The sequence below is a fragment of the Trichosurus vulpecula genome, chromosome 1 (assembly GCF_011100635.1).
Source record: "Trichosurus vulpecula isolate mTriVul1 chromosome 1, mTriVul1.pri, whole genome shotgun sequence".
Lineage (NCBI taxonomy): Eukaryota > Metazoa > Chordata > Mammalia > Diprotodontia > Phalangeridae > Trichosurus > Trichosurus vulpecula.
Genome location: NC_050573.1, coordinates 200,882,450 through 200,909,562, shown reverse-complemented (window position 1 = coordinate 200,909,562; position 27,113 = coordinate 200,882,450).

Genomic DNA, 27,113 nt, shown 5'->3' with positions numbered 1-27,113 from the left:
ACTATAGGGTCAGTGCTCTTTCTTCTGTTATACTTGGCTTCCTAAGTTTAAGCTATCTCTTCTTACAACAACCACATTAAGCCAAGCTATGATGCAATAAAGTTCAACATCCAATGATGATTTAGTTTTACCATTATCATAGAATCAAATCATATCTTTGTTTTCTATTTGAGGCAGAAAAAAGGAAATAAAAAGATTAATTATGGAGAGAAATTCTGCAGTAATAATCAGGGCAAGTCAGCTCTTGCTTTGTTCATCATTCAGGTTGTATCAAAAGAATGGCTTACATCTTAAGAGGCAAACATCCCCTTAATGGTTCAAATTTATAAATTCTCTGATTCATTTCATGTTATTTCTTAGTGGAGTTGTTTTTTCAGCTGAATCATCATCCACAGCTTGTGTTCCTCAGTTCTTATTAGTTTCACAAGTCTCTGTCAATGAATCATTGGGGATTATCTGTGAAAATCTCTAATGCCTCCTGAACTTGTTCCGAGGCAGGTTCCTGAAACACGACAAAAATGTGCTGAGAGACCAAAGCATGGACACCAATGCAATTATTAGACACAATAATTAAAAGGTAATGCTGTTTTCATTTACACTCTGAATATGTTCTTTGAGGGGAAAAGGACAATGTAAAGTCAAAGAGAAGAAAAATATATTTTAGCTTGTCAGAGTATGAACAAAGGAAAACCAGTGATCTGGAAAGGTTTGCAGTATGGCAAGCTATTAGCATATAGCCTGGATAACTTCAGTTTGTGCATGTAAGTTGCTTTCTCTTTTGAGATAGTGCTTACACACACACACACACACACACACACACACACACACACACAGCATAATAACATCCCTCAGGAGCACATTTTTAGCATACATGTAATTGTGAGCTTTAGCTTACTCTGTTCAAAAGGAACATTTTGCCACTTACAGAAAATGCAATCAAATCCTTTAGAAATGCAAAATGGTCTTGGACCTATGACTATAAATTTTGACTCTTCAAGTTTAATTCTAAAAATGGCATCTTATACTCAAGCATCTTCAGAAAAACTGTCCAAGCTCACTATTGCACCGTCTGCACATGCAGGTCTGAAAAAGCCATTCTTAGTAACTTTAGCACAGACCTGAAAGGAAAAAAGACTGCAGAAAACTGTGGTTTTTAGATCTTCTTGAAAAAGAGGGCAATCTGCCTCATGCCTAGTCTGATCACAAATTAATTTTGTGATAACGGTGTAGAAGGAGGTTCTTGTTTTTTCTCTGCTTCCTACAAAGTCTAATAATATTTCTGCCTAGTTTCATTGAAATGTATGGGTAAGTATCAGAATCTTATTTAATATTTAAAATAAAGCATGAAGGGAACATACAAAAAACAAAGTAAATAAAAGCAGAAGTTATTGCTTATGAAATGTACTCTTCTGAGAAGAGATTTTGGGATCATTAAAAAATAGACTACAAGATGCTTGGATGGCTGAACTCCACTGGAAAAAAAGAAAGATCATTTTGTTTAAGAAAAAGGAGAAAAAACATCTAATACATTTTTAAATTTAAAGGGACTTTGGGGAAAATTTTCTAGTTCAGTTAAAAATATATTCGCAGATCCATAAAACACACACACACATACACACACACACACACGCACGCACACACACAGTCTTCTACAAATGGAATTTACATTTCTGTAGAATGTCTTTGAGGGCAGGGACTGTTTTATTTTTGTCTTTGTATTCTTCATGCCTACCACTGTGCCTGGCATATTAATAATAAGTGTTGAATAAGTACTTGTGGAGTTGAGTTCCATGGAGCAGTAGAAAGAGTGCTGGATTTGGAATCAGAGCACATAGGTTTGAATCTAGGCACTGCCACCTTAGATTTTAGCGATACTAGACAAGTCACATAAGCTCTCTGTGTCTCATCTATAAAATCAAGTGGTTAAACTTAATAACCTCAAAGGGCCTTCCAAATAGAAGTATATGATGTGGTCTGAATTGAGAATATAATAATTCTTGAGTAACTATAGAGATAAAAATCACACAAATATTGTGATAAACGTGATCAAATTAGATGACCTCTATAAGGAAGAGAGGGGCCCCTATACATGTAGTGAGGACACTTTAAGGAAGACAAAATAGACCTCTCTTGTCTCTTCTGCCCCTGACCCTTCTCTCTCTCTCTCTCTCTCTCTCTCTCTCTCTCTCTCTCTTGGATATTGGGATAGAATTATATCTCTCTGCTCCTTTAAATATTGTTCATCTAGGGGATATGATTGGGTTTGAGCTAACCTCTGATCATTTTGTCATTTTTTGGGAGAGGAGGATCTGAATCTCTATATCCAAGGTTTGACCACTTTCCCACTAAATACCAGTTCCACCATGAATACATACAGCAAATAACAAAGAAACCCATTTATGCAAATCATCACAAAACAGAAATTAGAGAAGATATGTAGGAGAATATATACCAGACAATACAAAAGGAAGGAGAGAGAAAGAAAGAGAGAGGGAAAGAGAGAGAGAAAGGGGGAGAGAGAGAGAGAGAGAGAGAGAGAGACAGAGACAGAGACAGAGAGACAGAGAGACAGAGAGAGTCCTAGATCTCAGATTAAGGGGAAACTCCACCAAATCTCTAGAGCTGGGAACAGAGACATGATGGAGACTGTCAGCTCCTCTCAGGTCTTTCCAGAGTCTTTTCTTTCAGTAACCTGAAGTGGGGTTGGTTTCTTCTATCTTCTCCCTTCAAACTGAAAGGCTGGAAAGCCCAAAATGACTCAATACTCGAAAAAGACTTGAAGCCTGAAGAGATCCCAAAGGGGCACTCAAAGGGGTTCTCACTTAGAGAATCCTGAAGGGACTGAGAACTGAAGCTCTTGCATCTCTGCCCCATCCCTCACACAAGGCAGGGCCTTCATCATTGTCCATAAGGAGAAAACCTCACTCCGATAGACTTTAGGACAGGGATTACACTTTTTTTGAACCTAATTGGGAATATCATGACATGGTATCTTCTATACCTCTTAGAAGCAAATGAGAGAGAAAGAGGGAGAGAGAGAAGAGAGAGAGAGAGAGAGAGAGAGAGAGAGAGAGAGAGAGAGAGAGAGAGAGAGAGAGAGAGAGAGAGAGAGAAAGGGAGAGAGAGACAAACAGACAGACACAGAGACAGAAATGAACAGAGAAAAGAAGCTTCATTTGGGTGTCTATCAGCCCATCCTTGCTGCCTAATAGCTGCTCTAACCATCAGGAAGACAAGAAGTAGAGTTGCTGTTTGCTTTCCTGCCTATCAGGAAGAACATTCCTTCATTCAACCAACAACCTTTTTTAAAGTTGTGCCTATCAATCAATCAATCAATAAACATTTATCAAGCACTTACTAAGTTCTAGGCACTATGAGTCCCCACTCTCAAGGAGCTTACAGTCTAATTGGGGAGACAACATGCAAACACCTATATATAAACAAAATACATACAGGATAGATTGGAGATTGTCAACAGAGGGAAAGTACTATCATCAACAGTAATTGGGAAAAGCTTTTTGCAGAAGCTGGCATTTTAGTTGAGACTTGAAGGAAGTCAGAAAAGACAGGAGACAGAGAAGGACAGAATCCCAATTTTGAAATTTGTTTTTATTTTATTGACTTCTGGACAACTCAATTTTTAATCAAGGAGACCTAAATTTCTTAACAACAGAAAACCAGTTCCTCAGTCTAGCCATGTGAATTTCTGCTGAGACCTACTGTTATGACTGGACCAGAATGAGAGAGGAGAAAGTTATTTTAGTACCTATCCTAAGCAACTCAATAGTTCATATTTATATTTATGATATTGTCAAGGAAATCTAAACAGATAAACTTACCCACTATAATTTATGCTTGCAAATATTTAATTTAATATTCTTCTATTTGACATTTAACCTGACATCAGCCTACCTTTCCAGATTGATTGGTTACTTCTTTTAATATACTCCATGGTCTAGCCAAATTGGTATTCTTTTTAATCCTAACACATACAATCCATTCGGTATCCCATTTCTACCTTTTCGCACTGATTGTCCAGCATATCTAGAATGCCATTGCCTCTCACAATCTCTTATTTTCTTAAAGCTCAGCTCAGGTAACTTTTATATAAAGCATTTATTATTTCCCTTTGTTTTAGGGCCTTTATCACCCACTTGGTATTTTTAGTATATTTTTTGTACCCATGTATTTATGTGTTTGGTGTGATAGTTGGTAAAATATAAGTTCCTTGAGGGAAGGGATTTTTCGTTTTTGTTTTTGTATCTTCAATGCATAGTATAGTGCCTGATGCTTAGTAACTGTTAATTTATTGTCATGTATGATTATGGTTTAGTGTAGGGCAGTATTGTGGAAGAGTTTTTTTCCTCTTTTATTTCTTTATTTTTAACATGAAAAAAAATTAAGTTCCAAATTCTCTCCCTCCCTCCCACTCTTCCCTTACTCATTGAAAAGGCAAGCAACATGATATCGGTTAAACATATGAAGTCATGGAAAACATATTTCCATATGACCCATATTGCAAAAAAACAGCCACAAGAAACATGAAGAAAGTGAAAACAAAGTATACTTCCATATGTACAAAGACTTCATCAGTTCTCTCTCTGGAGGTGGATAGCACTTTTCATTATGGGACCTTTGTAATTGTCTTGGATTATTATACTGATTAGAGTAGCTAAATCTTTCACAGTTGATCATTGTTATAATACTGCTACTACTGTGAACAATGTTATCCTGGTTCTGCTCACTTCACTCTGCATCAATTCATACTAATCTTCCCAGGTTTTTCTGAAACTATATTGCTCATCATTTCCTATAACACAGTAGTTTTTCATCACTATCATATACCACAACTTGTGCAGCCATTCCACAATTGATGGATATCACCTCCACTGTCAATTCTTTGCTGCCACAAAAAGAGCTGCTATAAATATTTTGTGTACATATAGCTTCCTTTCCCTTTTTCTTTGATCTCTTTAAGATATAAACCTAGCAGTGGGTCACAGTTTTTTGTTTTGTTTTGTTTTGCCCTTTGGGCATAGTTGTAAATTGTTCTCCGGAATGATTAGACTAGTTCATAACTCTACCAACAGTATAGTAGAGTATCTATTTTTCCACATCCCCTCAAGCATATATCATCTTCTTTTTCTATCATATTAGCCAATCTGATAGGTGTGAGGTAGTACCTCAGAGTTGTTTTAATTTACATTTCTCTAATCAAGAGTTATTTAGAACATTTTTTCATGTGATTATTGATAGCTTTGATTTCTTTTTCTGAAAACTGCCTGTTTATACTTTTTGACTGTTTATTAATTGAGGGAATGGCTTTGTTTTTATAAATTTGCTTCAAATTCCCTTTAAATTTCAGAAATGAGGCCTTTATCAAAGAAACTTGCTATAAATTGTTTTTCCCAGTTTTCTGCTTAGGGAATACAATTATAACCTTGCATTTGAGAATAAGGATAACATCTATTTTCTATTTTTTCCTGTTAAAATTTTAGATATTTATATGCCATTATATCTGAGGGACATAATTTGATACACAGTCGGTTGAATACATAGAGCTGAGATTAAAATTTGATTAAAAATTGGATAAAAGATTTTTTCCACTAAAATCATTATCTGACACTAATTAACACTATTGACACCAGTTCTTGAAGTCCATTACAGAAAAGTGTACATTTTAGTAGCTTCCATCTAGCTGGGAATGCTCTCAGCATACATCTAGTGTTAGTATGTATATCTGTTATAGGAGGACCAGATTAATTAAGTTTGAAAAGGATTATCATTTGATACTTAACCAGTAGGTGGTGATTATTTTTTGCCACAAACATTATTAATCTATTTATCATAGAAGGGGTTGAAATCCACATTGATGGAGGAATTACCCCTGTCAATGAAGAAGTAAAAGAGATGCAATTTGTCCTAGAAGATAAATGGTTGTTACTTTTCTGTCTTTTTCCCCCTTGCAAGTCCTATCATTCTGAAACCCGAGTACAGACATATTGCTCACAGCTAGCAGAACCAAGGATACTTTAAAAGATACAACTTTTATTATCCTTGTCGTGTCTGAGCAGTGGCCAAGTTAGAAATTAATCTTGTGAGGACAGTTGTGTTATTGCATTGATTATGTATAAAAGCTCACCAGGTAATAAGATACTTCACCTTTTCCATCTGTGATCAGGGAAGGCACAGAGAACAGAAAAACTTCCTTTGATATAATGAGAAATAATCTTTGCTCAGGGAAGAAAATAACAGTAACAGTATAAACTGATTTTAAGGAGCAGCAGAGTACTCTAGAAATCAATTAACAAGCATTTTACCAAGCCCTTAAAATATACCAGGCTTTGAGGTTATGTCTACAAAGAACCAAACATTCCATATTCTTTTATTTTTTTTTTATTTTTTTATTTTTTTTTTAATGCAATTTATTTAACATATTTGGTTTTCAGCATTGATTTTCACAACAGTTTGAATTACAAATTTTCTCCCCATTTCTGCCCTCCCCCCCCACTCCAAGATGGCGTATATTCTGGTTGCCCTGTTCCCCAGTCAGCCCTCCCCTCTATCACCCCCTTCCCCTCTCATCCCCTTTTCCCTTCCTTTCTTGGAGGGCAAGATAAATTTCTACGCCCCATTGCCTGTGTATCTTATTTTTTAGTTGCATACAAAAAGTTTTTTTGTTTTTGAACATCTGATTTTAAAACTTTGAGTTCCAAATTCCCTTCCCTCTTCCCTTCCCACCCACCCTCCCTAAGAAGTTGAGCAATTCAACCTAGGCCACACATGTATTATTATGTATAACCCTTCCACAATATTCATGTTGTGAAAGGCTAACTACATTTTGCTCCTTCCCAACCCATCCCACTTTATTGAATTTTCTTCCTTGACCCTGTCCCCTTTCCAAAGTGTTTGTTTTGATTACCTCCACCCCCATCTGCCCTCCACTCCATCATCCCCCTGCCTTTTATTTTTTTTTTTTTATCTTCCTCCCTCTTCTTTCCTGTGGGGTAAGATACCCAACTGCGTATGTATGGTATTCCCCCTCAGGCCAAATCTGATGAGAGCAAGGTTCACTCATTCCCCCCTCACCTGCCCACTCCCCTCCTCTCCTAGAACTGCTTCCTCTTGCCACCTTTATGGGAGATAATCCACCCCATTCTATCTCTCCCTATCTCCCTCTCTCAGTAAGTTACTCTCTCATCCCTTAATTTCATTTTATTTCTTTTAGCTATCTTCCCTTCATCCTCAACTAACCCTGTGTCTGCTCTCTTTCTTTTACATATATATATATATATATATATATATATATATATATACACATACCTACACATACATACATATACACATAGATACATGCATACATACACATTCACTTATATATATACATAAACATATATATATGCATATGTATATGCATATTCCCTTCAACTACCCTAATACTGAGGTCTCATGAATCATACTCATCATCTTTCCATGTAGGAATGTAAACAAAACAGTTCAACTTTAGTAAGTCCCTTGCAATTTCCGTTTCTTGATTACCTTTTCATGCTTCTCTTGATTCTTGTGTTTGAAAGTCAAATTTTCTATTCAGTTCTGGTCTTTTCACTGAGAAAGCTTGAAAGTCCTCCATTTTATTGAAAGTCCATATTTTGCCTTGGAACATGATACTCAGTTTTGCTGGGTAGGTGATTCTAGGTTTTAATCCTAGCTCCATTGACCTCCGGAATATCGCATTCCAAGCCCTTCGATCTCTTAATGTAGAAGCTGCCAGGTCTTGGGTTATTCTGATTGGGTTTCCACAATATTCAAATTGTTTCTTTCTGGCTGCTTGAAGTATTTTCTCCTTGATCTGGGAGCTCTGGAATTTGGCAACAATATTCCTAGGAGATTTCTTTTTGGGATCTATTTGCGGAGGCGATCGATGGATTCTTTCAATTTCTATTTTGCCCTGTGGCTCTAGAATATCAGGGCAGTTCTCCTTGATAATTTCCTGAAAGATGGTATCTAGGCTCTTTTTTTGATCATGGCTTTCAGGTAGTCCAATAATTTTTAAATTATCTCTCCTGGATCTATTTTCCAGGTCAGTGGTTTTTCCAAGGAGATATTTCACATTGTCTTCCATTTTTCATTCCTCTGGTTCTGTTTTATAATATCCTGATTTCTCATAAAGTCACTAGCTTCCACTTGCTCCAATCTAATTTTTAAAGTAGTATTTTCTTCAGTGGTCTTTTGGACCTCCTTTTCCATTTGGCTAATTCTGCCTTTCAAGGAATTCTTCTCCTCATTGGCTTTTTGGAGCTCTTTTGCCATTTGAGTTAGTCTATTTTGTAAGGTGTTGTTTTCTTCAGTGTATTTTTCAGTATTTTTTTGGGTCTCCTTTAGCAAGTCATTGACTTGTTTTTCATGGTTTTCTCGCATCCTTCTTATTTCTCTTCCCAATTTTTCCTCTACTTCTCTAACTTGCTTTCCAAATTCTTTTTGAGTTCTTCTATGGTCTGGGGCCAGTTCATGTTTTTCTTGGAGGCTTTGGTTGTAGGCTCTATGACTTTGCTGTCTTCTTTAGGCTGTATGTTTTGGTCTTCTTTGTCCCCAAAGAAAGAATCCAAAGTCTGAGACTGAATCTGGGCGCGTTTTCGCGTCCTGGCCATATTCCCAACTAACTAACTTGACCCTTGAGTTTTTCAGTGGGGTATGACTGCTTGTAGATTACAGAGTTCTATGTTCTACGTTTGGGGGGGAGGTGCCAGCTCTGTCAGAGCTGCACTCCTCCTTCCCCAAGGACCCCCAGTCCAGACTGGGCTCAGATCTTCGGCAGGCTGTGCACCCCTGCTGTGATCCGCCACTTATTTCCCCCCACCAGGTGGGCCTGGAGCCGGAAGTAACAACAGCTGTAGCTGCCCCACCTCCGCTGCCCCCGGGGCTGGAAGCCGAACCGCGAACTCCTTCCACTCCCGCAGCTTTTCCCACTAACCTTCTCCGCAGTCTTTGGTGTTTGTGGGTCGAGGGGTCTGGTAACTGCTCACGTATTCAGGGCGCTAGGGCCCCCTCCGCCCGGCTGCTGGCCTGGATCGTCCACGCCGCTCAGGCTGGGCTCTGCTCCACTCCGTTCCCAGCTCCCAGCTCCCAGCTCCGTGTGGAATAGAGCTCACCCAGAGACTATCCGGGCTGTCCTGGGCTGGAGCCCTGCTTCCCTCTGCTGTTCTGTGGGTTCTGCCGTTCTAGAATTGGTTCAGAGCCATTTTTATAGGTTTTTGGAGGGACTCGGGTACGGAGCTCACTCTAGTCCGTGCTTACCAGCCGCCATCTTGGCTCCGCCCCGCAAACATTCCATATTCTTAAGCATCTCGAGTTCTTTTTTTTTGGGTGAGGGGTTAGATAGAATGCTATTTGCAGTCAAGGAATCTGTACTGGAATTCTGACTCTGCCAATTATAAGTTATTAGATGACCACTCAGGTATTTTCCTACTCAAAATCTGTGAACAAATCTCTATGAATAATGCATGGAACCAAAATGAAATTATAGAAAATAATTTGGAGTATCTTTCTTTAATAAAAATCTGTGTAGATGTATGTATAGTTCAATAAATCCTATCAGGTCCTGACAAGGCTGGAGTAGGGATATTGTGGAGAATTTGAATATTATTTTATCAATTATTTTCAGTCTAAGATTTTAACAACTAACAAACCTAATGGGTTTAAACTTTCTAACTTTTTATTTCTTTACCCCTCCTTTGCTGAAGGAGATAAGACCTTTACTTATTAGTTATATCTAAAAGATAGTCAAGAAGAAGAAATTAAAAGGTAAAACTCTTAATTCATTATGAGAAATTAGTGAGTCACTCAGAATTGGCTTTATATATTCTAATTTAAAGAGCTGGCATTCAGTCTAAAGGGAAGGTTATGATTTGTACCATTTGTCCAGGGATATCTAGTCGCAAACAGAATAGGACCTTCTTTTATTGCTTATTTCAACATTGGAGTACCTCATATAGTTTATCAGTCACTAAGTCCAACAAAAGTGACTAAGAAGGAACCTGGTCCTTTGTGTCTTCAACATCACTCACGAGTGTGCTGAAGGTTTCATCGGAAAGTTTGCATTAGAATACTGTTTTGAAGACTACTTCTGATCCAAGATCAGGTCACTGACTGAGTGTGCGTGATTTCCTCTCATTTTCAATGGCAATAATAAAATAATTGTATGATATTTCCCATTGTGAAGTTCCTTGTCTGTTTTTTTAACCATAATATGTATTATCAGAGATTTCCAGTTGTAACCAAGGAAACTCAATTATGTTGTACCTTTTTAACTTTTCATTTTTTAAGGCTCATATAATGAAAAGGTCAGGCTGAGTCTTTGAACTGAAAGTACTCATTTTAACTATTTTTGACAATGGATCCTGCGGTGTGATGGTTTCTTAGTAATATGCCCACTTTGTTAACAGGGAAAAGGCAATAATATTTTAAAAAGAGAAAATTATGCTTTTGAAAAAAAAACACTTGTTAACATTGTGTAAGTCAAGTGTACACTTTTCACATTTGACATAGGGGAAACTAGATTATAGACTATTCAGGGATGCCAAATAATGGTTATGAAGTAGGAAGAAACTCCATTATGACTTGGAAGAAGAAAACAATTAGGAACCACCTAGTACTTCTGAGCTTTCCTATATTATATATACACTTTTTTCGTCCATGATTCCCCAACTTTTATCCTGTTTTGAAGGCATTTGGAGGATTCATCTTTTATTTGGCTTGTAACTGATTTCTCCCTATTGGTTATTCTACATGGCAGAAAATGACTGATGGCTATTGTCAGGCAACTTAGGCATCTGGTCCTGGAAAATGTCTTTGAGAAACTGTGCTATGAGTATAAATAAAAAGCAAAGTCTGAAATTGTATTCAGGAATAGAGATCCAGCATCTTGTTCAAGCACAGAGAAAATCCAAGGTAATAAGCATGTCTGGGCATTGGCAAAGAAGATTCAGTGATCAATAGGATTATTGATATTGATAGGAATATTCAGAAGCAGGAAGGTTTTCAGAAGAGGAATATAATGGGTTTTGTTTTGGATGTGTTGAGTTTAATAGGTCTAGAGGACATCTAATTTGTTGTCGTGGGAGGTTATTGGAGGTATGTGACTGTAGCTCAGTGGAGAGACTAGCCTGGCTTTATTAATCTGGGAATTATCAGCATAGAAATCAATTGAACCCATGGGAGATAATGAGATTACCAACTGAGATAATATAGATTGAAAAGAGAAGGGGGCTCAAGATAGAGCCTTGGGAGACACCTATGGTAACACTCATGGAGGCAGCTAGATGGCACAGTGGAGACATCCCTGGATCTGGAGTCTGGAAGACACGAATTTAAATCCAGCCTCTTATGCTTACTAGCTGTGTGATCCTGGGCAGTTTTATTACTGTAGGTAGGTAGTGTGGGAGCTCAGAGAGTTTAAGTGATTTGGTCTTGGTCACACAGCTAATTCAGTTGAGATGCAAATCTAACTTCTTATCCCAGGTGCAGTGCTTTTTTCCCCTCCCAATTCTAGGGCAGAAGAGAGAGGTAATAAGAGATACAGAATGAATGACTTTTATTACTAGACTTATCAGTAATTGGGGTGGAAATAGGAATAAATTAAAAGAATAAAAGCTAAAAACAGTTAAGTATTCAATACAATGTGGTGCATTATACTACGGGAGAAGTAAGAGTGTTATGAGGGCATAGTGAAAAAGCATCACTACTGCTGGGAGTCAGTATCCAGCATATTTGAATCTGGATGGACACAAATCCAGGAGTTCTCAGAGTTCCCTGCAAATTCTTTCGAAAAATGAGATTTTTTGAACTTCTCACTCTTCAAATGCCCAGCTGGAGCTTATACCCAGAGTGTCTTCAAAGTCAAACGAAAATCATGTTCTTAGACATATGAACCACTTAAAAAGCCCCTCTCTTTCTTAGTGACAAATATTTGCTGCAAAACAATGAGATGCTTGGGCCTACAAAATACTTGGGTTTCCTCAAAAGAAAGACAGAAAATTGAACCCACCATCTTTCCATTAGTAGGATAACAAGATCGGTCACCAATTGTAATTTTTATATATCAGTGATGTTTCTTAGTGCATCCTCACAACACTCTTAGTGCCTCAATAGTACCATAGAAGAGCAGTAGGGTATCATCCATTTGTTACATGCATACATAGGTGATTGCATGTCATCTCCCCCATTTTTGACTGTGAACTCCTTGTAAACAGGGACTGTCTTTTGCCTCTCTTTGTATCTGTGGCACTGGTATAGAGTAGGTGCTTGATGTTTATTGAATGACTAGCTGCATTAAGGAGCCACAAATTACACATTCTAAAGCAACAGGGCACGAAGACCAGCCTTTCAGATGCACCTTCTGCCCTTTCATTACCAGTTTCTCTCCCCACCATTCAAAAGAGAAATTGAATAAATAGTAGGAGGAATAGTAACCTTTGTGAAGCATTTTCAGATCTGCAAAGCACTCCTCAGAACAGCCTGGTGAGATAGCTGCTATCATTACACTCCATTTACAGATGGGAAAACTGAGGCTGAGAGAGATTAAATGACTTGCTTGGTGTCATATAGCTAGTAAGTATCTGAGGTAGAATTCAAAATCTTGTCTTTCTGATTCAAGTCTGACCCTCTCTATCAAGTATACCAGTGAACTGTCTCATGAGAGGCAGCTGAGATTTGAATTCCAGGAAAAAAAAAACAGTTAGTAACTATCACTATGAGTAAGTTATTTAACATCTCTGAGCATCTTCACTATCTACTTAATAGTATTATCGTGGGGAAAAGTGTTTTATAAAGCTTAAAACACTATAGATATGTGAGTAGCCACTATTAGAGCTAATGTCAGTGGTAGTACTCCAGTGTGACTTTTAAAAAGTTACCAGGAAGAAGTCATTGGGTCCAAAGAAATAGCGTGTTCCTTTCTGTACTTCATCAATCTCTTATGAATTCTGACACTGCAGGTGGATAAAACACTGCTTTTGTGGTTGAATAACTATATTAATAAGTAATTCCCTCCTCTATAACTTCACTGAAAACATCCTCAGTGCAGCTCTGGAAAGATAGGACAACAGGGATGATAATCGTCTCATCCTATTCTCATACGATTTTGATCATTTTGATTCTTTCTTCTAGGTTGCTATATATTTTTTTTTTTGTCCCAGGTAGCTTGGATATGATGTGTTTTTGAAATAGTAACAACTATTGAAATATGGTTCTTTGAGACACCTGGTGGCACAGCAGATTGAGTGCTAAGCCTCGAGTCAGAAGTCCTGGGATCAAATCTAGCTGTATGACTGAAGGCAAGTCACTCGACCTCTATTTGGCAGTTTCCTTAACTGTATAATGAGGATAAAAATAGCACAGTTGTTGTGAGGATCAAATGGATATTACGTGCAAAAAATGCCAAGCATAGTGCCTGGCACAAAGTAGGTACCATGTAAATGCTTATTCTCCTTTCCCTTGTATTTTATAATATAAAGTATGATTGGGCTATATGATTGTGGGCAATAGTTTTGCCTGTGATAATGGTCCTGTTCTAGCTCTTATGGGGACAATGATGGGATAATGGTCCTGTTCTAGCTCTTATGGTGAGAGTGATGGGGATAATGGTCCTGTTCTAGCTCTTATGGTGAGAGTGATGGGGATAATGGTCTTGTTCTAGCACTTATGATGAAGAGTGGACTCAGGGAAATGGTTGCCTTAATACCAATGGCTATGCCATCATGGGGTAGTTTTAAGAAATCTATGGACTTCCTTAGGCAAGGAAAACCAAACAGTAACTTCTAGAGCCCAGTTTAGCTGATCGCATCAGCAGTGAGCTAAGTTGAACCCAGGAACAGTGAACCAACAACAAAAAAGGTAACATTAGGGAAAAACAAAACTAGTTGGGTCCTTTAGTGCCCTAAACTCCTTTCAGTTTGGCTGTTTGTGCACTGTAATTCTAAACAGTGCTATTTCAAAAATGATGGCAAGATTCTGATGATGATATTTTTCTACTTGAATTTAAATTCAGCATCGGCAGCACATAGATGTGGGAGGAAAAGCACTTCTCACCGTGGAAACATTTAGAGTTTAGGATATGCAGTTCATGGTTCTAATTTAGTGAGATGTGTATGTCAAAAATGATGAATTATATAAGGAGAACTATGTAGCTTATGTATGTTTCATTGCATTTCAGGCATTTGCTGCCTTTCGCAAATGAGATTTCTCTTTCATTAGCTCCTGGAGGAGTTATTTTAAAATTGAACAAGCTCACAAGAGTCAGAAAGATGCTTTTATTAAAAAAATAAAAATAGGTATGATATATTATAGAGTTTGGATAATCTGATTGTCTTTTAGAATTATTCAAATAAAAAGTACTGCAGATTGAAATTAATTTTGAATGAAATGCCAGAGGAGTAAAAACTGATGCCTTTTACACTGCTTTACTAATTCATGAAATTGGGCTCTGGATAAAATGTGAACTTTTGGGTGCTGCATGGTTAGGTGATTTGGAGATCTTCATAATGTTTAACTTATGAATAAAAAATGTGATTCAAGGCAACAAGAAATGTGTCTTACACTGTACTTGCCTTTCTATTTGTTTTCTTCTGATTTTATGAGCTATAACAAAAGTCCAAAATTTAAAAAATATTTTGCCTATTGATTCATTCAGCAAATGTGTATCAGGCAGATATTGTGGGAGGAAATAGAAATATAAACATATGAAGCAGGTTCTGTATATTCCATGAAGAAGCTTACAGTCTAAAACAAGAAGAAAAAAGTGTACAAATAACTACAGTGAAAGTCAACATGTCATAAGACCAGTAAAATGCAGTCTGTTAGAGGGCAGAGACTATTTTTTATGCCTTAGTACTTAACACAGTGTCTACCTTACAGCAAATTAATAAATGTTTGTTAATTTACATTGATTCAAAAGTATAAGCACTGAGAACATGTTGATGTGATCTCCAGAGATCATCAGTATAATCTAAATGAGAAGAAATGGAGTTACCTAGGAGGAAGAGAAGCTTACCATTGGTTTGATCAGGAAAGATTATTATAGGGTTGGAAGAGGCATTGGAAATTGAGTCATACTCATACTCAAATAAGAATATGCTCTACAATATTCCTGAATAGGAACCCAGTTTTCCTTTGAAGATACTAGAGATGGGGATCTTATTATATTTCAAGGAAATGTTGCCATAAATCAAGGCCAAACTCAACTCCTTCATCATCCACCTACTGATTCTAGCTCTCTCTTACGGGACCAAGCTGATCCTTCACTACAGGATAGTCCTCTGTATATTTGAAGACAGCTATCAGGTCCTCTCTAAACCTCTTCAGATTTACTAGCTCCTTCAATTGAGAGGTGCTTGACTTGGGACACTATTAACCCAGTCAACCTCCTTAATGTCTTTTCTAAAATGTTGTGTCTAGGAGTGGATACTCCCAAAGTGGAAAGATGCTGAGAGTTTATAATGAAACTATCACCTTCATCACTGTGGATATGATTTAATTTAACTAGCCTAAGACCACATTAGCATTTTCTCTAGTAGGTCACATCACTGATTCAAATTAAGCTTTGATTCACTAAAAAGCTTTTACCAATTTCAGATGCACCCATATAATAATATTAACTAATATTTATGTAAGAATTTTGGGTTTGCAAAATGCCTTAGAAATATTTTCTCATTTTATCCTCAAAACTTTTGGAGGTAGGTGCTATTATTATCCCTGTTTTACAGATAAGGGAACTGAAGTAGACAGAGAGAGAGTATGTGATTTGTCCAGCTTGAAAGCAACTGAGGATGGCAGATTCCCAGCGAGACTAATCCGAGGCAGCCACAAATCGCTTCTCTCCTCGCCCCTCAGAGAGCCTCTGTGTTGCTGCCATAAGTTTTGGTTTCAAGCAAAGAAAGTGGTTTTTTTCTACTTAATGGTATTTTACCTATTTTGTTTGCTTCATTTTCTCCCTACTTGTAAATAACAAAAGAATTGGGAGATAGAAAGGTTATTTTTTTTTCATTCATACTTATTTATCATTTCAAAATTCTTTGTATGGGTGGGGCTGGAGAGAGGAACCAGTAACTTTCTCTCTTCAGAATGAAGAGTCCCAGTTTGTATATCAGTGTTTAAAAAAAAACCAAAAACTCAGACAAGATTTTCATGGACTATTTTAAAAAGTATGTGTCCTTAATATAAAGTTTATATTAGCAGTATTTAATCACTTCTCACCTGTAAAGAAACACAAGGTAAATATTCTTGCAGACAATAAATAGCAGAGCTTTAAGATTCATTTTGGGTTAAGTCCTCTTTGTTTGCCAATGCATTGTTACTGTTTATACTAATATTATTTATTAATTATTTTTCATTCCCATACACAGTCGACTAAAGAACTTTTCCATGCACCCATGTCTTTTCTTTTGTTGTAGCAGAAAAAAAGTGGCTGAGGGCACATTTGAGCTCAGTTCTTCCTTACTCCATGTTCAACCTTCTATCCATTCTTCAACCTTGCTGCTTTTTTTGCATTATCTACTTGGGTTGATTATTGGAAACCAAGTTACTCACAGATAAGATTTGTTTTATTATATTGTGTACGCTGTTCTAGACTCTCAAGATCATTTTGTACCCTGCCTTAGCTACAGAATTTCCGTTTCAGCTTCTTATCATTTACAAATTTAGTAAACAGGCCACCTGTGCCTTCATACAAATCACAGATAAAGATTTTGAAGAGCATAGGGCTAAGACATAGAGCCCTGGTATTTTTCACTAGAGATTTTGTTCTAAGCTGACATCAGTTCATTAATCACTTCTATTCATCCAAACAGTTGTAAATCCATCTACAAGGCTATTATATCATTGAATTAATATTTCCTCATCCTGTCAACGAGGATATATAAGACACTTTTAAAAATGCCTTGCCAAAATTACCACAAACTTTATACGTTACATTTTCCAGTCAAGTAGCCATCATGGAAAGAAGTTACCTCTCTATGAAATTGTTTTGATGAAATCATGTTGGCTCTTAGCCATCACTACTTCTCTGTCTAATTTAACTCAACTATTCCTTTGTTAATACATTTTAGGATGTATATATTTAATGTGGTTACTCTGAGTTTGTATTTCTTCTTTAGAAAACTCTTTGCTCATATCCTTCAACTCTACATACAAAGAATTCCCCCAATCTGCACCCATATATTTGATTCTTATTGTTTTTCTTTTAAAAATGAATATTGTCCATTTTTACCTTTTTATAGTCTCTCTGCCTCTCTCTCTCTGTCTCTCTATGTTTGTCAGTCTGTCTCAGTCTGTCTGTCTCTCTGTGTGTCTCTCTCTGTCTCTGTCTCTCTGTGTCTCTCTGTCTGTCTCTCCCTCTCCTTTCTCTCTCTGTCTCTCTGTGTCTCTCTGTTTCTCTCTGTCTCTGTGTCTCTCTTTGTCTTTCTCCCTCTCCTCTCTCTCTCTCCCTCCCTCTCCCCCCCCTCAAATAAAATCCTCTACTTAGGCTTTTGATTGGTGTTAGAGTGAGCCTGGGTTCTGAAAGACAGGTGTCAGTGGAGCCCAAACTCTGGCAAGGTCCCTCATAAGGAAAGAATTCTAGTAGGGTCCCAGTCTCTGTATGAACTGTGGCAGAATAGAGCCAAAAGGGTCAAAGAGTGTTAACAATCACATTTCTTAGGGAAGGATTTTTTCCCTTTCTCTGTCTTTTTCTTCTCCACCATACTTATTCTTCTCCTCCTTTTTTTTTAACCTTTTCACTCCTTGCTTCCCATTGACCATGTAATCAGGGAAACTGGACCACTGGAAAGTAGCACATTTAAATAAGAGCAGAGAGATATACTGGAGACACATGAATGTAGAAAGGTAGGCTCCTGAGGAATGTGATTCCTTGTGATGAAGAGCTTTGGGTGCAAGAAAAGATCAAATCCTTAGAGCCTAACTGAGCTGGCCACACAGTAGAGAGATGCCACCATGGGAGCTTTGTGGGAGTTTTACAATGACTGAAAGGACTTCTAGTACTAGTGGCAACTTCTTTTGGCCAAGAAAGGACATCTTTCAGTAATATTTATTTATTCTCATCTTATAGTACACCCCTCCCCTATTCATGCCCAAAGGAAGAAACAAATTAGTTCAAGGAATGTTGTTGTTGTTTGTTCTTCATTCTCAAAGAGGATCAGTAGCATCAGGCAGGTGATGTCTTGATTTGCAAGTGAACTAGATTTAAGTGAAGCAAGATTGTGAAATGCCACTAGCCTCACTCTCTCCTCCAGAGCCATCTGGGTCCAGTGGCAAGACATAGGTCAGAAGGATTAGAGATGGCTCTAAACAAATTAGCAGAGGAATGACAAAGGAAATAATAAACATCTCTTCCTTAGTGGGAATTACTACTTACATATGAAAATACACATAACCACATGGTTAAAAAATAAAAATCACCAGATACATATACAAGTGTAAGAACCAATAGAGTTGCCATGATCTGAGTTTTTGGAGTTGATGTTTATCTGAGAAGGCTTCATGGAAGAAGTGAGTTGAGAGAAGTACATAGGAGAGTCACTGGAGGAAATAGTGAAATAAAGTGAAGACCTGTCACTGACTGACTTAGCTGATAAAGAAAATAAAAATTACCCAAATATATTTTTTAAGAAGTCAAATGACAAAGATAACTCCTTACATCCTTTTAGAAATCTTTAAATTAAAAAAAACATTTAATTTATGTGTTTGAATTTTATGTTACAAATCATTACCTCTACTCCATAAGCTGTCTATAACAACAAAATAAAACAATTAAATAAAACTAATAACAGTGAACTAACTGAAACTTCATTTAATATTCTACATCTGCAGCACCCACTTTTCTATTAAAAAAACAACAAAAATCTATTTTCTCTCCACTACTATTTTTAAGGGGAAATAAATTCCTCATAACAACTATGCATAGTCAAGCAAAACAAATTCCCTCATTCTCTGTCTGTCTCTGTCTGTCTCTGTCTGTCTGTCTGTCTCTCTACCTCTAACTCCTTTATATTTACTTATATATCTTAATTTGCACCATAAATCCTTCACTTCTCTGTCAGAAGTTGGATAGTATGTTTTATCATCGGTCCTCTGGAATCGTGAATGGTTATTGTATCACAGTAGACTTACAGTTTTCAAAATTGTTTTAACATGGTTTTTATTATGGAAATTATTTTTCTGATTCTGCTCATTTCATTTATCAGTTTGTAAAAGCCCTTGACATTTTTTATTTATAGAATTTATTTATAGAATAAATTGTTCCTTTGCTTTGGTTCTGCTTACTTCATTTTGTATCAGTTCATATAATTTTCCATGTCTTTTTGAAATCATCTGTTTTTTTTTCATTTCTTACAGCACAATTAATACTACATCACATTTTTATACTACAACTTATTCAGTTACTTTTCTAACTTTGGCTAGCATCCCTTTAGTTTCTAGTTTTTTGCTGCCATGAAAAAGTTGCAGTAAAATTTTTGTACATATAGGACCTTTTCCATTTTTTAAAATTTTTTTTTATTTTTATTTATTTATTTATTTTTAGTTTACCACACACGGTTCTACATAGTTTTGAGTTCCATATTTTCTCCCCTCCCTCCCCCCTCCCTCCCCAAGACGGCATGGAATCTCATATAATTGTCATGTATAACTTCACATTGAATTAATTTATGCACTAGTCAAGTTATGGAGAAGAATTTTGACCAATGGAATGAATCATGAGAAAGAAGAAACAGAACCAAAAAAAACAACAACCCAAAACCAAAAACAAAAGAGAAGCAAAAAAGGCGAGCATGTAGTGCACCTCGATCTGTATTCAAACTTCACAGTTCTTTCTCTGGATGAAGATAGCATTCTCCATCGTGAGTCCCCTGGAGTTGTCCTTGCCCCTTAGGTTGCTGAGAAGAGCGCAGTATGTCAGGGTTGGTCCTCACGGAATCCATATATCTGTGGCTGTGCACAACGTTCTCCTGGCTCTGCTCCGCTCACTCAGCATTATGTCGTGTAGGTTTTTCCAGGTTGTTACGAAGTCTGTATCATCCCCATTTCTTATGGCATCTCTTTTATGCCTTTTAATGCCTTACAGTGGTATCAAAAGACATGCTTTGTTTAGTAATTTTTTGTATATAATTCCAAATTGCTTTCCAAAATGTTTATCTATTCATTTTTTCTGCAGCCCCTTCAACATTTATCATTTATTTATAGATTATTTTTGCCTTTCTGATGGGTGTGAAGGAGCTTCTCAGAATTGCTTTAACCTTCATTTCTCTAATTAATAGTGACTAAAAGCATTTTTTCATATGACTATAGACAGCCTAGACTTCTTTTCTTTTGAACTGCCTCTTTACATCAGATCATTTATCAGGGGAATGGCTCATTATAAATTTGAATCAGTTCCTTACATATTTTGACAAGAAGATCTTTATTAGGGAAACTTGCCACAAAGATTTGAATTCTCACTCTATATTTCCATTGGACTGGAACCAATTACTATATTTTACATAATTATAATTTTGAATAGTGTAAAATGTAATACATGCACCTACTTCACAGTATTCATTAATCTCACTAATTGGTACCTAGCTATATCCTGCAAATTTGCTGAAGTTATTAATTGTTTCAATCATTTTTAGTTGACCCAGGTTCTGTAAGTACACCATTATATTTTCTGCAAAAATGATAATTTTCTTTTTTTTAACTATATTTATTCTCTCATTTTCTTGTCTTATTGAAATAGCATTTCTAGTACTCTAGAAAACTGAAACAATTACAATGGACATCCTTCTTTCACCCTGTGCTGACAATTTTTCTTTCTTTGTTTATTTTGTCTCTTAATTTAGAACTCTTCACTGCTCTGAACATTGAGAGCATCTCTGGTTTTTTGTTTTTGTTGTTGTTCAGTCATTTTAGCTGTGTTAAACTCTTTATGACTCCATTTAGAGTTTTCTTTGCAAACATACTAGAGTGGCTTGCCATTTCCTTCTGCACCTTATTTTACAGATGAGGAAACTGAGGCAAATAGAGTTAAGTAACTTTCCCAGGGTCACACAGCTACGAAGTGTCTGAGGCCAGATTTGAAGTCATGATGAGGAGTGTTACTGATTCCAGGCCTGGCACTCTATCCACTGTCTCACCTAACTCCAGTTTTTGCTTATGTGAATTAAATTTTGACGTGGGGGACTTGTGGGCTTTTCACTAGTTTGGCTAAATTCTCTGCCTAACAGTCCTTAACTCTTGTTACAGTTTGACCTATGATCTCGGCAATCCGATGCCCAGCCATCCTATTAATATCCTGCTCACGTGCTTTCTGATTCTTTGTCTTTGATTTGTGAAAGATTCCTTCCTCATTCCAAAAGTCTCTTGCTCATTCCTGTCCAGAGAACCATCTTCTGATGCTTCAAGCTCCAGCCCACATTCCTCTTTTGTATGTCTTTTTAGAACTCAGGTCATTCCAATAATTTCTGGAATGCCCCTTTGTTCTTTACACTTTCTCAAACTTAACATTTATATCAGTACTTTTGTATAACTATAGTTGGCTGTTGAGCTATAATTTGGTAGTTTGCGAACTGCCAAGAAATGTAAGCCTGTTTTCTTTTGTTATTTCCACTGTCCTGGTAAGACATTCTATCCACAGTAGGCTCCTTAGATACTATTGGCATCATAGAGTACACCACACATATGAAAGGCTTGTGTAATATTTCTTTTCCCATAGTGGTTATAACTGTCCCTTCTTCTAATATATTCCTAGTTGTGCACGGAGTATGAACGATTATGACCAGCCTTTCTTTTACTCATTGTTTTTTCCACCTCATCTCTTATTACTGTTGTGTCGTTAAACGGGTCTAGTGTATCCATAAAAAAGCTATGAGCAAGCTATTGAGACATTAGCCTTCCTGGTAAGTGCTTATTGGCCATGGAGGAAAGATTGTTTTCTTCTGTTCTTTATTATTCCATTATGGTTATTTTTCTACTTGGTTTATATATTAAAATAGCCAAGATGCAAAAATTATTTTGGGCTGGACAGAGAATCTATTTAATAGGGACAAGAAGGAGAATGTGATAATTCTTACTAGTTCATTCACAGAAGTATGTAATATTTTTACACCAACTGTCATTTTTATTCACCTCTTTTTCAACCATTAGAAGGTAGAATCACTAGAAATATGATAGAAAAGCCTGCAGAATTCTTGACATATGATAATATTGCCATTTCTAATGAGATCAAAGTTTTTCTTTCCCTTGGCTTTTCTTGACATCCCTACATGGTTTTCTAACACTGCTAATCATAGTTTTATCCTTCTTCTCTGGACTAAGGTCATCACATGCTATTTACCTTTATAAGAAATCCACTCATGGCTTCATAAACTCTTGGCACAAGACCTTTAAAGAAGGGATTCTAGTTCTCACTTGAGAATATAAATAGAGAATGCATCCAAGATCTGATGAAGAGAAAATAAAATAAATCCAATTGTTATACAAGAATGCAAAATGGCAACAGCTTAAATTTCAAGTATTAAAATCAATATACAACTAAACTTTGTTTGTGTATGTTCTGAAACTCAAGAAATGGATCCTTGCCATGTATTGACTTAGAAAAACACATGTTAACACTATCTATTTTTTATTATATTTTTATTTGTTTTGTCAAAAATTTCTCAATTTATTTTTAATCTGGTTTGGGCTACACTTGGCATTAAACTGGCTGCAGTGATGCCTGTGGGCCATGTGTTTGTCATTTACAATTTACTTTAACCTTTAGAACATGAATAAATAATACAGGGTTTATAATGTTAAGTAAGTTGGACTTGGAGCCAAGTAGGCCTGGAGCCTGCATTCTGTCTTAGATCTTTACGAGTTGTGTGATACTGAGAAAGTTTCTTAAGCACTGTTGGCTTCAGTACTCATCTCTGTAATGAAGATAATACTAGCATCTACCTTGCAGACTTATTATTCCTATCACATGAGATAATATGTGTAAAAAGCACTGCAAGACTTAAATTGCTGTGTAAATGTTAATTATTACTGGTATAGGTCTGATTAAAGGCATTACTAGGGGCAACTATGTGGCACAGTGGAGAGTGCTGGTCCTGAAGTCAGGAAGACCTGAGTTCAAATCTGGGTTCAGACACTTACTAGCGGTATGACCCTGAGCAAGCCACTTATCTCTGCCTCAGTTTCCTTACTGTAAAATGACCTGGAGAAGGAAATGGCAAAGCTCTCCAGTATCTCTGCCAAGAAAACCCCAAATGGGGTCAGGAAGAGTCAGACGTGACTGAAACAACTGAACAATAAAAAATATAAATATATAATATATAAATATAAAATATATGTATATAATACAAAAATGAGATATCTAAGTTGATTATTTATAGAAAGCTAAAATCCAAGTGTTTGGGAATGATGAGAACAGGTGAATGGCCAAGTCATAATAAGAGTAAGTGGTAGACAACTCAAGATGGTAGATGAGAGTGAGACAATAGTGAAGCGACTGCAGCTGCTGCTTCAGATACCACAGTAGATGGAAGCGAATTGGACTGATTATGAGCACTGAAGCAACTGTAAGAATGAGGAGGAAGATGTCTAAAATAGGGGTAGTTTAATAACAGTGGAGCCAAAGAAGAAGTAGCAAAAGAAGAAAGAGAAAAGCAATGGGCCATTAGAACATTAGGCTCAACCTGTGAAGGTGAACTTCATCAGTGCCAACCCCACAAGCATCCATAACAATGACAGAGAAGAAAATGGTAGAGAAAGGTTTTTATTTATATCTACAAGAAATTGCATTCTGTGTGGATGGTACCAGTGCTGATTAGAGATCATGAGAAATTCATGAGAATTTAGTTGGAGGGGATCTTCCAGGTTGTTTACACTGCTGGTGTAGTACCACCCAAACTTGTTGGCCGTTGCAGTGGCCAGTGAATTTCCTATGGATGCTGATTGAAGTGAAATTCTCACCTTAGAGTGGGAACATGACTATTCAGCACATCATGAAGCTATACTGGCTGGTTGAGACTCCAAAAATATCTGGATTGTAGCTCAGAGCACAAGAAGACATTGCAGTGGTGCACCACCTCCCGACCAAGTACTTGAAGTAGTTCTACCTAACCCCTTTCTCGAGACAAGAAGAGGTAGAGCACAGGTTCTTCCCTTATCGTTGACACTTTTGTGGTAGAGAATGCAAATAGTGAGGTGACAGAGTTCTTAAGCTTCTACACTCTGCCCTCCAACATTATGAACCACCTGATCTACAAGAGCCTGAAAGCTGCTTATTACTTTTACAACATTCCTATCCACTTCTAGACCTTATGAATGGTACACTGGCTCTTATCAAATTAAAAGGATTTGATGTATTTGATGCACTGGATCTCACAGAAGAGAAAATATTCTTGGAGAAGCTGAAATTTGGTATTAGGAATGGCAATAGACAGTATTATGTCTACTACTGGATTGGAAGTAACCCAACATGGGAGCAGAGAAGGTTGGACTGCTTTTACAGTAATCAACTGATAATGAAAATTGGACGGAGCCACTAAGAATTCAGGCTGGGGAAAGGAACCCCACAATTTGTTGGTCTGATTTTCATGGAAGTGAGAATTCCTAGCTGAAGGAACAGACTCAAGTCAGCTATACTAAACAGACATTGATTTTGAATTGTATCACAATGTAGGCTATCAGCTCTGGTAGCTTCACTGGTCTTTATTTTCCAGTTAATTGTATCTTCATGCGGCCATTACCAAATATACATATTGACATATTATAGAGTTAACAGGTTAAAAAAGTATTCATGTATGTTTACATATATGATATATGTTTGCAATACACATATAATATATGCACATACATACGTATAAAATACATGTGCATATGTAAATGTGTGTGTATTTAAGTTAATAGAGCCAGGAATCTAATCCAGAACCTCTGACTTTAATTCCAGCACCCCTTCTAGGAGGTCTGAAATCTTCCCATGTTCGCTTGATAGGGAATGTTTTGTTGTTGTTCCCTTACTACATCTGTATCTGAAATCATTCTGTTGTTCATAGAGGAAGAATGAGGCTGCACTATTCAGTATCCCCTGCTGTAATTTAGCTATTCTGAGATATATAACAGCTCTCTGGTCATTCACAGGATAATGCTATCTTTGTATTTCATTTGTTGCTTTATTGTTAGTGCTGCCTACTATAAATGATAACTTAAAAGCCCTATAAATAGGCCACCCAGGACACATCTCATCCATTGCACTCCAGAGACCCTAAAGGACTAATTAATGAAATGGTGCATTCAAAAGCACACCCTACAATTTTAGTTGTATAACCAAAGTCCAAGTCAATAAACTCTATAATAGTTATTCAAGTGTTCCATGGAATTAAATTCATCAAGAGCATTACCTTTTTATATAAATTTATAGGAGATAAAACATTCCTTCTTAATTAACCTGGATAGTCTTCAAGTAAGAGATGCTTACAAAGAAACATGTTTGAATGCATCCTTTGCTTCCTTAAAATGTCAACTAGTCGATCAAATTGCAAGGCCTTATGGTAGTCACTGTGGAAGATCAAAATAAATGAAAGAGTCCTTGCCCTTCAGGAAAGTGAAATTAAAACATGAAATCTAATACAGGACATAATGGTTTAATATATTAAAAGGCATATCATAGAAAAGCACAAGGTTAACTTCCAGAAGAATAGTATAAACAATTAGCGCCTTGAAGTTCAAAGTAGGGGAAAAATGACTGGGCTGAAGCGATTTGGGAGGTTTTCATAGTGGAAGATGGATTTGATCTGGGGCTTGAAAGAAAGATAAAATTTGGAAAATAGGAAAGACGTTGCAGGTGGCAAAGTATGTGTACACTATGTTGAAAACCACAAAATGTATTTGGTGAAGTGAGGAGACACACTCCTGGAGGGCAGGGGCTGTCTTTCTTTTTAGTATTTGTATCTCTAGCACTTAGCAGATTACCCAGTGAATAGTAAGAATGTAATAAATGTTTATTAACTGATTGACTGACATGACATATGTGAAAGTAAACTGAAAAAGCATCATACAGCTATAAGGTCTTGGCATTACAGTGTTACTGTATGGAGGAGAAAGAGGTCAAAGATGACTCCAACGTTTGAGCCTGACTAGAAAAATGATGGTATCATCAACAGAAATAGGATCCTAAGGAAGGAGACCTAGTTATGATAAGAACCAGGGGTGAGAAACATGACAAGTTAGGTTTTTAGATATATTCATTTTGAGATTACAATTCAAAGTCTGTGTCTACTTTCTATTTGAAAACCCTTCTCTGAACAACATTTTCCTGGGATCATTATTTTTGTATGATACTAATGTTATTTTTGTAGCTCAAAACATCTCACTTTTTCAGAAGGGTAATATTTCACATCCAGGCAATGCTGGTTAAAAAAATATTCATTACAAAGAAGAATCAGCATGTTTTGTCCAATTACAAAGTTTTGCTTTGTTAATCACATTGCTAATCATTGTTAATGTAGTGAGTCCCTACAAATATATGTTACTGTTATACATGCTACTGGTGTTATGACAACACTAAATCAGACTTGTACTCATCGATGCAGGTGTAATCACATCAATATTTATTAAATCATACAAACATCAACCTCTTTAGGAACAAACCACCATCCTGATTCCTAATAGATGGCTCAGTGGATAGAACGCTGCACCTGGTGTCAGAAAGACCTGAGTTCAAATCCTGCATCAAATTGAGCAAAACATTTAACCTCTGTTTATAGCAGTTTCCTCATTTGAAAGATGGAGATAGTAATAGTAACTATCTCACAAGGTCATAAGGATAAAAGGAGATGTTTGTAAAGGACCTAGCAAACTTCAAAGCACTATATAAATACTAGTTTTTATTATTCCTAATAAGAGTAAAAAAGGTTCTAATAAGCACTTTTTATATCAGTCTTTACAGCAAAGTTTCCTCTCTGCCTAGCAAGAGGCCGTGTCTCCCTCCAAGGTAGCATTCGGTCGAGTCTCCATCAATTTCTAGAGAACATGGGATGCTCAAATCTTTGAGTAATGGAAATACAGGATTCTGCCTTACTGACGATACAGTGGTGGAATGATGACCG